Below are 15,205 nucleotides of genomic sequence, written 5' to 3'. Positions count from 1 at the left end.
GAAGCACTGCACCACCAGGTTCAAGGTGTGAGCCAGGCAAGGTATGTGTTTTAGTTATGAAAGGGCTATGGCAGCCATAAAATTCCTTCCGTTATCAGTATCACTGACTACCTTGCCTGCCTCAAGATGTACACTGCCCAGCCATGACTGAGTTTCTTGCTGCAAGTACTCTGCCAGTACTTCCACGGTCTGTCTGTTGTCGCCCAAACACTTCATTTCCAACACAGCCTGCTGACGCTTACCACTATCTGTTCCATAATGGGACACCTCGTGTGCAACACTGGCAGCTGCGGATGGAGTGGTAGGGCAACTGCGCTCTGTGGACGAGCTTTCACTTCTGAAGGAGGAGGGATGTTTTGAACGCCTACTGCCAACTGTTTCCTAGACCGTGGGCTAGGCAGAACTGTCCCACTATGGCTGTCCCCTGTGGACCCTGCATCCACCACATTAACCCAGTGCACTGTGGTGGACACGTAACGTCCCTGGCCATGCCTACTGGTCCATGCATCTGTTGTGAGGTGCACCTTTCTACTGACTGATTGCCTGAGTGCATGGACAATGCGGTCTTTAACATGCTGGTGGAGGGCTGGGATGGCTTTTCTTGAAAAGAAGTGTCAACTGGGTAGGTCATAGCGTGGTACTGCGTAGGCCATCAGGGCTTTGAAAGCTTCGCTTTCAACCAACCGGTAGGGCATCATCTCTAACAAGATTAGTCTAGCAATGTGGGCGTTCAAACCCTGTGTACGCGGATGAGAGGATGAGCACTTCCTTTTCCTAACGAGAGTCTTTTGTAAGGTGAGCTGGACTGGAGAGCTGCATATGGTGGAACTAGCGAGGGTGGTGGTGGACATGGCAGATTGAGAGAGGGTTGGTGATGGTATTCTTGATGTTGGCCTACATACAGTGTTTCCTACCAAGAACCTGGTGATTCCCTGACTGCTTTGGCCTTGTAATGATACCTCCACATATGCTGCAGGTGGTGTCCTAAACGGTGGGCTTACAGTGAGGGAAGCAATGTAGCATTGCTGACTACCTTCATTCTGAGCGGGTGCACCAATGTTATGGGACGTTTGGTAGTTAGTCCAGGCTTGCAAGTGCATGGTGGTTAAATGTCTACGCATGCACTTTGTATTTAAATTTAGGGGATTCTTCCCTCTGCTAAAGGCCTTTGAGCATTTCTTACAGATAACTTTGCACTGATCATTCGGATCTTGGTTAAAAAATTGCCACACTGCACTCATCCTACTATCGAATACCTTTTCAGGCATTGCACGCTGTGCTACTTTCACCGGATGGCCACGCTGTCCTAAAACTGTTTTTGTTTTAGACACACGTTTTTGGCCTGATACGGGCCTGCCAGATGAAAGCTGTTGCGATGTTGATGCCTGCTGCGGATCATCCTCCTCCGCTTCAGAGCTACTGTCAGCGGCACCCTGTTACCCCAATGGCTGCCAATCTGGGTCAACAACTGGGTCAACCTTCCTCTCTGTCACCGTGTAAGGTGCTATAGCGTTCGGGACGGGGCACCATAGTCTCATCAGGGTCAGATTCTGGCTCAGTACACTGCGAGGGCAATGTAGTGATCTGAGTCAATGGAACAGCATAATAATCTAGCTGTGGCTGTGCATCTGTGCACTCCATGTCCGATTCATCTTGTAATGGGTTGTTAACAATTTCCCTTTCTAACCCTGGCACGGTGTGTGTAAAGAGCTCCATGGAGTAAACTGTTGTGTTGCCTGCCGCATCCTTCACTTTTGCTTTGGGTGAAGGACTCAAGGAAGCGACTTGTTCCTGACCGGGAGCATCCACTGACGACTCGCTGCTTTTATATTTCGAACTTTCTGAAGAAGAGGCGAAAGAGCTAGAGGCTGAGTCAGCAATGAAGCCAAAACTTGTTTTTGCTGCTCCGGCTTTAAAAGCGGTTTTCCTACTCCCAGATAAGGGAGCCTTCAAGGCCTTGAGTAGCCAGACGATGACGCTGTCTGAACAACTCGAGCCTTAGGTGCTATTTTGCTTTTCCCACTACCACCAGATGCTCCACCACCACCACCACCATCATTACCAGCTGGCAATGACCGCCCACGGCCTCTTCCACCAGACTTCCTCATTTTTGGGAAAATGTAACCAAACTAACAACCGTTATATGGTACTGTAAAACAAGGTAGAAGGTGTATATAAACTTGTTGAGAATTTAAATCTCCCTTTTTTGTGTGGGAGACTGCTGCAAAAACCAGGCCCACTGTATTACACTACACAATGTAAGTGGCAGAAAGTGGCTGGCAGATATACGACAAACAGAACTGATGCAGATCCACTTAGTGGCAATTTAAATCTCCCTTTTTTGTGTGGGAGACTGCTACAAAAATCAGGCCCACTGTATTACACTACACAATGTAAGTGGCAGAACGTGGCTGGCAGATATACGACAAACAGAACTGATGCAGGTCCACTTAGTGGCAATTTAAATCTCCCTTTTTTGTGTGGGAGACTGCTGCAAAACTTAGGCCCACTGTATTACACTACACAATGTAAGTGGCAGAAAGTGGCTGGCAGATAAACGACAAACAGAACTGAGGCAGATCCACTTAGTGGCAATTTAAATCTCCCTTTTTTTGTGGGAGACTGCTGCAAAAATCAGGCCCACTGTATTACACTACACAATGTAAGTGACAGAACGTGGCTGGCAGATATACGACAAACAGAACTGACGCAGATCCACTTACTGGCAATTTAAATCTCCATTTTTTGTGTGGGAGACCGATGCAAAAATCAGACCCACTGTATTACACTACACAATGTAAGTGGCAGAACGTGGCTGGCAGATATACGACAAACAGAACTTACGAGATCCACTTAGTGGCAATTTAAATCTCCCTTTTTTGTGTGGGAGACTGCTGCAAAAATCAGGCCCACTGTATTACACTACACAATGTAAGTGGCAGAACGTGGCTGGCAGATATAAGACAAACAGAACTGACGCAGATCTACTTAGTGGCAATTGAAATCTCCCTTTTTTGTCTGGGAGACTGCTGCAAAAATCAGGCCCACTGTATTACACTACACAATGTAAGTGGCAGAAAGTGGCTGGCAGATATACGACAAACAGAACTGACGCAGATCCACTTAGTGGCAATTTAAATCTCCCTTTTTTGTGTGGGAGACTGCTGCAAAAACCAGGCCCACTGTATTACACTACACAATGTAAGTGGCAGAATGTGGCTGGCAGATATACGACAAACAAAACTGACGCAGATCCACTTAGTGGCAATTTCAATCTCCCTTTTTTGTGTGGGAGACTGCTGCAAAAATCAGGCCCACTGTATTACACTACACAATGTAAGTGGCAGAAAGTGGCTGGCAGATATACGACAAACAGAACTGAGGCAGATCCACTTAGGGGCAATTTAAATCTCCCTTTTTTGTGTGGGAGACTGCTGCAAAAACCAGGCCCACTGTATTACACTACACAATGTAAGTGGCAGAACGTGGCTGGCAGATATACGACAAACAGAACTGATGCAAATCCACTTAGTGGCAATTTAAATCTCCCTTTTTTTGTGGGAGACTGCTGCAAAAACCAGGCCCACTGTATTACACTACACAATGTAAGTGGCAGAACGTGGCTGGAAGATATATATATATATATATATATAAAAAAAGGGACTGTACTACAATAACAATCTCCCTACAATGATCTCAGGACAAGTATGACAGCCAGCAATAAAAAGGACTGCTGCACACAAAAGTGTGGACAAATAAACAATAGAACTGTGCAAAAAGGAGCAACAGGATTTTTGATTTTGAAAAAGCAGTTGGTTTGCACAGCGGCGTACAAACAGCAATGCAGCTATCAGGGAGCCTTATAAGCTACAGAGCTGATGCACAGAAATCTAGCCTCCACTGTCCCTGCAAAAAAAAGGTGGTGTTGGACAATTTAAATCGCTACAGCACAAGCGGTTTGGGGGTTAATCTTCACTCCCTAAGTATATCCCTGCTTCTGACGAAGCTGCAGCAACCTCTCCCTATGCTCAGATCGGCAGAAGTAAGATGGCGGTCGGCGTGCACGCTCCTTTATAGCCCCTGTGACGCCGCAGAAAGCAAGCCAATCACTGTCATGCCCTTCTCTAAGATGGTGGGGACCGAGACCTATGTCATCACGCTGCCCACACTCGGCGTCCTCCTTCATTGGCTGAGAAATGGCGCTGAAAGCGGGTCGGGTTTCATGAAACCCGACTTTGCCGAAAGTCGGCGATTTTTCAATTTGTCCGATCCGTTTCGCTCAACCCTAGCCACCACTATTCTAGACAGGAGATGACCCGCCTTGTCCCCCTCCTCATGCACTCCTCTTTAAACTTAGTTTTTCACAAGCATTCATCAGTTTGTTTTGTTTTCCTCCAACACTGATCTGCTTTCTATAATTCAGCATCTCATGAACATGTTGCACTTTGCCCTTTAGACAGACACGTGCGTCTTTGGTTTGGCAACATATTTTTGACAGGCATTTTTTTGGCCAAGTCAAACATGCGCATCTGTTACACCGATCTTCTGACGGGCATGAAACACATTCTGGTAATTGGTGCTGGCTAAACGACTAATCATTGTAGGCTGTATCCTGGATCTCATACCTCCCATAGCACGGGGGTTGTGATGGCACTAGTTTATTTAGTAAAAAAAGGACCCCACATTGGGGAATTGGGCATGACATTACATTGGGCCTACTTCTTAACTCTGTCTGCTGCAATGTGTCTGCCAACTGACAACTATATCACCAGGGTGAACGTGCTCTGTATGGTTAATTTTTGGCACGGGGCTGTAATGGCACTAGTTTACTTAGTAAAAACAGGACCCCACATTGGGGAACTGGGCATTACATTTGTTAGAATCTGTTTTGTTTTGACCATCCGCCATCTTGTAGTTTTCTGGCTGCTGGTCTTTTTCCCCTGGTGCTGGGTTGTCTTAGAGCAGGTGATTGTATCACCCTTTATTACCCAGCACCTGCCTCCCATTCCTTGCTGGACAACAGTGTTAATCCACTAGAGTTCTGGCTAGGTGCTTTGATAGCTTTCTGTGTTGGATTTTATGCAGTTCTGGGACCTCTGGTTCTGCTATCTTCAGTTTCTGTTTTCAATTGGTTTCTGCAGCCTTCTCTGTGTTTCCTATTAGGAGGTGACCTGTTTTTAATACCAGTCCTTAGATCTTTTAGGGACCTCCTTCCCCCTATCTATAGGTCTTCACTGAGTTTAACCTAAGATTGTCGGTGGGTCTATTCGCAAGGAATGGGTCGCCCACTCCATCGTAGGGTATCAGCCTAGTCTCAGTGCAGGGTCGGTTTTCCCCTTTCTCTCCTAGTTCCATGCTGCAGTTCCATAACAACATTACATTTGGCCTACAACCCTAATGTTCTGTTCGGGTCATAGTGACCCGACCCGAACAGACTTTTTGCGGCCCTGTAGATTTTTTTCTGTAAGTCTATAAAACTTGAGACTCCTTGACTTTTCCTCATTTGGGGGGACCTACCTATGAGTATTTTTTTTTTTTTTTTTTCGTTTACTTTTTGCTACACGCAAAAAGTTACACTTGTTGTGTTCGGGTCATAGTGACCCGACATCGTTTTTTACAGCTGTGAGGCCATATTTTCAGTGAAATAAAGGAGTTATAATCTCAGTTGGGTCTATTTATTGCATCTACTATTGTATATCAATTGATTTATTTCCTAAATTATTTCAATGGGGTCGTACACGCGGTCTACCGGGGGTATGCATTGAGATCTGCGCACCATAAAAATGGCTTTATATTGATTATTTTTGGTGCGCAGTCTATTCTAAAATGTAGAGTGCATCCGCAGAGATCACTAGGTGTGCACTACACGTGTATATTATGCGCAGAACGGACGGTGGCCAATGATTCTCTTTTACAACATTCTGGATTTGTCAGCCTATAATTCTTTTGTGTTGTGGAGGGAAATCAATCCCAATTGGAACCCCAACAAACTCCATAAAAGAAGACTATTTATAGAAGAACTGGGGAAGTCACTGGTTAGGCCTTATATTGAGAACAGAAAAGTTACACCAAGAACAGAAGCAGCAGCAGGCCTGGTACAAAGCATCCATCAACATGCCCAGGACAGTGAAGCCATGTCCTCCACAAGCGCTTCTACCCCCATGGCCTCTTCCGGCATCAAAAGAAAAAGATGCAGCTATTGCCCTTCTACTTGTGACAACAAGACGAGTATAACATGTTCTGGCTGTAAAACATTTCTATGCAAAAATCATGTGTATTGTTTTTCATGCAAGAATCTGTAAATTTATATGATCATGTAAATATATTCACATTGTAATGTCTATTATCTTTAATTTTTTATCACAAAATGTTTGATTTGATTGTTTTGTTGTTGTTTTTTTACAAAATATGTGGTTTTCTATTTTCGTTTTGCTCATTGATCTGTTTTTTTCAGAATAAAAAAAAAAAAAAAAGATTTCTAGTTCATTTTTCTTTTTTTTTTACTACCAAACATGTTCACAAACAGTCTAGTAAGCAAAAAGTATAAAAAAATGGAGTTAGAGTGTCTAAAATCAAGGTTTAATAAGCCGGGTCATAGTGACCCGGAACACTACAAGTGTATAGTAAATGCGAACAAAACAGCAGGGTTAAGTCTGTCTCCTGCAATGTGTCTTTAACTGCCACTAGATGACCAGGGTGAACTTGCTCAGTACTGTTATAGGCCGGTGAATTTTGGGCAAGGGGCCTGCGATGGCACTAGTCTATTTTTAAAAAAGGTACCCCCATTGGGGAATTGTTTGGCAGCTCATGCACTCCATTTTAAGTCTCAGTGACCCACACCACTACATTGGGCTTACTTCTTAATTCTATCTCCTGCAGTGTCTCTTGTTTAACTGCCACTAGATCACAAGGGTGAATATGCGTTGTACTGTTATAGGCCAGTGAAGTTTGGACAAGGGTCCTGCGATGGCACTAGTTTATTTTTAAAAAAGGTACGCCCAATGGGGAATTGTTTGGCAGCTCATGCACTGCATTACAAGTCCCAGAGACACACCACTACATTGGGCCTACTTCTTTACTCTGTCTCCTGCAGTGTGTCCTTCACCTGCCACTAGAGCATCAGGGTGAACGTGCTCTGTACAGTGCATTTTGGGCAAGGGGGTTACTGTTACTGCTGTTACTTTGGCTCAGTAGTTCATTAAAAATATAGCTTTGTCCACTATATTAGTTTGTCTCCTTGAAAGCCTTAACTTTGTCTGCCTCAAATGAACAAATGGCGAATATACAAATGGTGATTTCAAACCAAGATTTAAATACTGAATGCATTCAGACAATCACATAGCTGCATTTCTTGTAAAACATTTACAGATGTGACAGACAATGCTCATAGTGACATAATCTTGAGAAATGTTTGTTTACTCACTTCACAAACAGTTCTAAGCCTATAGGTTTGCTGCTTGTCATTGTAAAACATTAAGGTATACTGAAACTATGCCTGCGGTGGTTTGATCTAAATCCTTGTGGGGTTCTCTGTCTTGGTGTTGCTTCTCTGATATTCCAGAGAGATGATGTTTAAAAGCCTCTTGGTGATGATCTAAGTATACTGTATGTAGTTAATCTTCATATATACGTAATCACTATATTTATGTAATCCTTATATGTACTTATTAACCGTTGTATGTTAACATATACAAAAGTGTACGCACTCACACTATTCAATCACACTATTCCTTGAATTTTAGAGTTTGCAATGAAATTGCATTGTATTGCAAGGATTAGCCTTTTTTAAAGCCATATAAAAGAAAAAAATGTTTCAGCTCACCCTTGTAGATCAAATCCAATGTGGTTTAGAAATAAGTCCGAGCACGGAAATAGCGTTACTGCCACAACGCTGGTAACTTTAGTGGAAGAAAAAATTCCGGCTCCGGAATTAAAATGAAAAAAAGAATTTTTATTTGAACATATTGAAGTTAAAAAGCTGCTTGCTAAAGACTAACAAAATTATTAGAGAAGAACAGCCATAACCCACTGAATGCCTTTTGAACACCCTCTGTGTTCTTAGTCCTCAGTGCAGTGGTAAAAACCACATTACCCATAAAACCATTCTGTGGGATGGAGTGCACAAGTTGCACTGGACGTGGTCGGGCTGCGTGGGGCTTCCTTCGAATCCTTGAGGGACAGCCAGACTGCAAATGTCCAGGTTGCTCACCCCCATAACCCCTCCTCTCTGTGATACCCCCAGGTCATGGTCGGAACTGTTGGGGCCCAGGATTGTGAGGCATGATTGTCATTGGCTTGCCGCTAGGTGGAAGGGCAAATATAATCAGAGAGGGACAAGGCGGGGGAGCAGTTCATTGTCCAGAAGCCTCCTCCATTGTGGTCGGATAGTAAGGGCTTCATCGGCCATGGCTGCAGCTCTGTCCACGGTAAATGGCGTGCGCTCCTGGACCCATTCTTGTACCTCTGTGGGCCACTTGGCAAGAAATTGTTCTATAAGGAACGCCTGTATAACATCTTCCGCAGTAAAGGCGTTTTCTGCTTCCAGCCATCTCCGACATGCCTGGGACATCTGATGTGCATACATCCTAAGCGATCCCCCCGTTGTGCATGGGAGGTCTTGGAACTTGGTCCTATATGAGTCTGGGGTGATAGCATGGTAATCCAGGATAGTCTGCTTTACAATGTTATAATCCCGGTTCCACTGTGAGTGATTGGTTCGGTAAGCCTCCACCATGCTTCCGTTCAGGAGTCCCACTAAAACAAACACATCTAGCCAGAGTGGGGCACCTCGATCACAGCACACTGCTGCTAAAAGTCCTTGAAGAACCCCTCCACATGTCCAGAAGCCTCATCAAATGGCTTAAACTCTGTCTGGGTGATCCGTACAGGCTCCCGGATCATTGGGTTTACATTCCACATTGCATTACTCCCTCTTTCAAGCTCCATTGCTTCTCGTCTCTGCTGTGCCCAGCGGGCAACCTCCTCCTTATACTCCTGAGAGATGCCTGGGCTCAGAACCGCCATCTCTTCTTCATACCACTGGCTTTTTAGTGTGAGGATCCCTATCTCCAGTTCTTGTCCTTCAGACATCTGGGAGGAGGTGGCTGGTCTAGCTCCCACCAGTATGTCAATTAAGGCTTTTTAGTCAGTACCTGGTAGTTCAGGCCCAGGTCTCTGTCTCTCTCCTGTAAACTGGATACAGTCCAATTTCTGTACTCTCTCTGTGGGTGGTTCTCCATTGGGTTACACTCTGTTGTTCCCACTGCTGCCACCAGTTGTCACCGGGTCCTTCTCCAATACCACAATCAAAAGAGCGAGGGAATTGTGAACAATCCCAAGACCTTTATTATAGGCAAAACTAAAAGTTCCATAAACAATCCACCACACTGAGGATACAATAGCCCAGAATGCAAATGCAGTTCAGTAACAGGATAAAATGTCCAAGGAGATGAGAGTCCAATAATTCAGCAGACAGAGGATAAAAAATCCATATGCTTCTCTTTGTCTCTGACGTGCAGAGTTCACACCATCCTCACCACACAGGAACTGATTTCCCAGCTCCTGTCCTCCCCAGCCCCCTCTTTATGTCCAGGGGTAGTAAGACAGGTTTGGGTGGTTTTCAGGCCTCCCAGACCTGACAAAGGTGCCTCGGGGATTAAGGCACTACAGGGGGTCATGAAGAGACATAGATACAGTCAGGCTGCAGACAGTAAGTGAGCTAATTCAATTACCAGCCTTTTGGAATGTAATTGAGACTCTAGACAATATGGGAAATACACGGAATGATACAGGGCAAGATGAGAACACTATGAAAATCAGTAAAATATATTAAATATACACAAAATGATACCCACATAACATATCACACCATCACAGCAAGTCATTACCCTGGAAAGGATGTTCCTTAACATATTTCCTAGGAAAATCCATTTTGGTTTTGTTTTTGTATGTTTTATTGTGAGTCTGTAAAATTGGCGTAAGACTCTGACAAAATTGTTCACAGCAGTGACCTGGGAGTCAGAAATCCTTCCAGGGGTCTTTCCCATGATGTTCCCATGTCATTTGAGCTCTGTTCCCATCGATTTCCGCAATTTATAGTCCCTGTGAAGTCCGCCGGGGAACGAGCGGTAAAAAAGCTCGAGTTACCATTGACTTACATTGGGCTCGTTGCCCGGGTCGACCCAAGCAATGAGCACCCGAACATTTTAGTGCCCACCCATCACTAGTAACTATGTTTTTCCTATGTTTTTCTAAAAAAGCAGGGATCACCTTAAACAATGTAACAAATTTTATTAGTACACATAAACCCACAACAAGAAGTATTAAAACATTTAAAATTCAAAAAAGTGGTTACACCATGTGTAGCCAACACATACAGGAGCAGCGGTTAACCTAATAACACCAAGAGGGCATGCATGAAATATTCAATACAATATGTGGTGAGAAACTCTACGTCATAATCAAAATAAGAACTTTTGGAAGGAAAATTCTCTCCAAAGAGTAAGATGGTATACCTGGCTGATTCAAAATTATGGAGATTGGCACCAAATACAATATTTAAAAACCATACACATATGGAACAGTTGGGATATATATGAAAATATTCAGACTTATTTATATACCAAGATGGATATCCAATACAATGATTCATGAATCCAACATAATAAACCATATGGGAGTAGATTATATTCCTAAAAATACATTACCAATCGCGTACCAACGCCAAATCAGGCCAGCTCACAAAACCTGTTAGCAGCGGGTTAATCAGCGTGATGTCCACAACGAGCAACAGAGAATGTTAATTTATTAAGAATTAAGAACATTCAGCATACAACTGTCATGTCGGACGCTGTTCAGACCAGGTCGTCCGACAGACAGCGGTAATTCCGCTTTTGACCACTATTTGCTCATTGGCGTCTGCTAGATTTTATCTAGCTGTTCCGGGGTTAATTTACCTAATCCTTGGATTGGAAGCTGGGCCATGCCCACTGCCTTTAAATAGTTCTCCTGATCTTTGGGCGTCGCCGATTATAGCTTCTGTCTTGTGCGTTGTTATCTGGGTCTGGTGAGGAGAGCTGGTGGTTGGAGATTCGTTGCTGGTGGTGTATTTTCCTTTGTCTTATTTACTCCTTCCTATATTTGTATTTATTTTGCCCTGCACATTTATAGTGTATTCCTGAGTGACTGCGGCGTGGTGTATATTTTCCTTTATCCTTGTCTGTGCTAACTGTGGGTATTGGGGAATAACATTTTCACTGGGTGGTGGGCGAAGAAAAAAAGTAACTTGTCTCCACCACCTATATCTCTAGGGAGGGATGTTTCTGCATATGTAGCACTACATCGCTATTTTACCATACAACAGTATGAGAATAACTGGAAACTTATTGTGTTTTAACCTGTTATTTTTGATGTACAAACAAGAATAAAAGAAAAAAATGTTACCATTCAAATACCCTTAATATAGCCCGTGTATTCTCCATACAAATACGATAGATGTAGGGATAAATGAGTATTATATAATTTTTGTTTGCAGTGAGCATGGAAATACATATACAAAAATTTACCATAGGAAACACCGGTGTTTCCAACACCATCCCATAACCATAAACTGCCCAAATGGTCTAACATTATATATTTTAAGAAACAGATGATCTCAAGATTCATCCAAAAGGGGGGTAGTCAAAGATATTGCGCACAATAGCAATATGTAAAGGTTCGAGATTCCAGTCTGTGTCTATTCTTAAGAATATTATAATTAGACAATGCATAGGTATGAGGAACTGTATGTAAGCTGGTACATTGACCCTGAACCCCAACATATGGGGATTCTAATTAATAAGAAAGATGCCGCAAGACTATATTAACACCGTGGATATGCTGACATCACAATTAGGGATAGACACATGGACTAAGATCTTAAACAATCCCAAAAAGAAGGGTGGGCCAGTGTGAGAAAGAAATATTTTAATCACAACAGCCTTATCTGTCATGATCTCAATGGCAAGAGATCATAGCATCAGCATATATAGGAACTAGCTCTTGGAAGATGGAAACTGAGCTGACCATGAACTAAACCTAACGCACAACTAGCAGTGGCCGGGTAGCATGCCTACGTTGATTCTAGATGCCCAGCACCAGCCGGAGGACTAAATAAAGCTAGCAGAGGAAAATATTAGTCCTAGCTCACCTCTAGAGAAATACCCCGAAAGGAGACAGAGGCCCCCCACATGTATTGGCGGTGAATCAAGATGAAATAACAAACGTAGTATGAAAATAGGTTTAGCAAATTTGAGGTCCACTTACTACATAGCAGAAGACAGAAAGGACACTTTCATGGTCAGCTAAAAACCCTATCAAAACACCATCCAGAAATTACTTTAAAACTCTGGCATTAACTCATAACACCAGAGTGGCAATTCCTGTTCACAAGAGCTTTCCAGACACAGTAACGAAACTACAGCTGTGAACTGGAACAAAAATGCAAAAACAAACATGGACAAGAGTCCAACTTATCTAGTAGTTGTCTAGGAGCAGGAACAAGCACAGAGAGGCTTCTGATAACATTGTTGACCGGCAAGCAACTAACAGAGCAGCAAGGTTATATAGCGACTCCCACATCTTGATGGGAACAGGTGAACAGAGAAGATGAAGACACCAGTTCAATTCCACCAGTAGCCACCGGGGGAGCCCAGAATCCAAATTCACAACAGTACCCCCCCTCAAGGAGGGGGCACCGAACCCTCACCAGAACCACCAGGGCGATCAGGATGGGCCCTATGAAAGGCACGAACCAGATCAGAGGCATGAACATCAGATGCATTCACCCAAGAATTATCCTCCTGGCCGTATCCCTTCCACTTGACCAGATACTGGAGTCTCCGTCTGGAAACACGAGAGTCTAAGATTTTCTCCACAACGTACTCCAACTCACCCTCAACCAACACCGGAGCAGGAGGCTCAACGGAAGGCACAACCGGTACCTCATACCTGCGCAATAATGACCGATGAAAAACGTTATGAATAGAAAAGGATGCAGGGAGGTCCAAACGGAAGGAAACAGGGTTAAGAATCTCCAATATCTTATACGGGCCGATGAACCGAGGCTTAAACTTAGGAGAAGAGACCCTCATAGGGACAAAACGAGAAGACAACCACACCAAGTCCCCAACACGAAGACGAGGACCAACGCGACGACGGCGGTTAGCAAAAAGCTGAGTCTTCTCCTGGGACAACCTCAAATTGTCCACCACCTGCCCCCAGATCTGATGCAATCTCTCCACCACAGCATCCACTCCAGGACAATCCGAAGATTCCACCTGACCAGAGGAAAATCGAGGATGAAACCCCGAATTACAGAAAAATGGGGACACCAAAGTGGCAGAGCTGGCCCGATTATTGAGAGCGAACTCCGCCAAAGGCAAAAAAGCAACCCAATCATCCTGGTCAGCAGACACAAAACACCTCAGATATGTCTCCAGGGTCTGATTAATCCGCTCAGTCTGGCCATTCGTCTGAGGATGGAAAGCGGACGAAAAAGATAAATCTATGCCCATCCTAGCACAGAATGCCCGCCAAAATCTAGACACGAATTGGGTCCCTCTGTCAGAAACGATATTCTCAGGAATACCATGCAAACGAACAACATTTTGAAAAAACAGAGGAACCAACTCGGAAGAAGAAGGCAACTTGGGCAGAGGAACCAAATGGACCATTTTAGAGAAACGGTCACACACCACCCAGATGACAGACATCTTCTGAGAAACAGGCAGATCTGAAATAAAATCCATCGAGATGTGCGTCCAAGGCCTCTTAGGAATAGGCAAGGGCAACAACAATCCACTAGCCCGAGAACAACAAGGCTTGGCCCGAGCACAAACGTCACAAGACTGCACAAAGCCTCGCACATCTCGTGACAGGGAAGGCCACCAGAAGGACCTTGCCACCAAATCCCTGGTACCAAAAATGCCAGGATGACCTGCCAACGCAGAAGAATGAACCTCAGAGATGACTCTACTGGTCCAATCATCAGGAACAAACAGTTTATCAGGTGGGCAACGATCAGGTCTATCCGCCTGAAACTCCTGCAAGGCCCGCCGCAGGTCTGGAAAAACGGCTGACAATACCACTCCATCCTTAAGGATACCTGTGGGCTCAGAGTTACCAGGCGAGTCAGGCTCAAAACTCCTAGAAAGGGCATCCGCCTTAACATTCTTAGAACCCGGTAGGTATGACACCACAAAATTAAACCGAGAGAAAAATAATGACCAGCGCGCCTGTCTAGGATTCAGGCGCCTGGCGGTCTCAAGATAAACCAAATTTTTGTGGTCAGTCAATACCACCACCTGATGTCTGGCCCCCTCAAGCCAATGGCGCCACTCCTCAAAAGCCCACTTCATGGCCAAAAGCTCCCGATTCCCAACATCATAATTCCGCTCAGCGGGCGAAAATTTACGGGAAAAGAAGGCACAAGGCCTCATCACGGAGCAGTCAGAACTTTTCTGCGACAACACTGCCCCAGCTCCGATCTCAGAAGCGTCGACCTCAACCTGAAAAGGTAGAGCAACATCAGGCTGACGCAACACAGGGGCAGAGGAAAAACGGCGCTTAAGCTCCCGAAAGGCCTCCACAGCATCAGGGGACCAATCAGCAACATCAGCACCCTTCTTAGTCAAATCGGTCAATGGCTTAGCAATATCCGAAAAACCAGCAATAAATCGACGATAAAAGTTAGCAAAGCCCAAAAATTTCTGAAGACTCTTAAGAGAAGAGGGCTGCGTCCAATCACAAATAGCTTGAACCTTGACAGGATCCATTTCAATGGAAGAGGGGGAAAAAATATATCCCAAAAAGGAAATCCTCTGTACCCCAAAAACACACTTAGAACCCTTCACACACAAAGAATTAGACCGCAAAACCTGAAAAACCCTCCTGACTTGCTGGACATGAGAGTCCCAGTCATCCGAAAAAATCAGAATATCATCCAGATACACAATCATAAATTTATCCAAATAATCGCGAAAAATATCATGCATAAAGGACTGGAAAACTGACGGAGCATTTGAAAGACCAAAAGGCATCACTAAATACTCAAAGTGGCCCTCGGGCGTATTAAATGCGGTTTTCCACTCATCCCCCTGCCTGATTCGCACCAAATTATATGCCCCACGAAGGTCAATCTTAGAGAACCACTTGGCCCCCTTTATGC

Source organism: Ranitomeya variabilis, chromosome 1 (genome assembly GCF_051348905.1).
Source record: "Ranitomeya variabilis isolate aRanVar5 chromosome 1, aRanVar5.hap1, whole genome shotgun sequence".
Lineage (NCBI taxonomy): Eukaryota > Metazoa > Chordata > Amphibia > Anura > Dendrobatidae > Ranitomeya > Ranitomeya variabilis.
Note: the sequence above shows the minus strand (reverse complement) of the source record.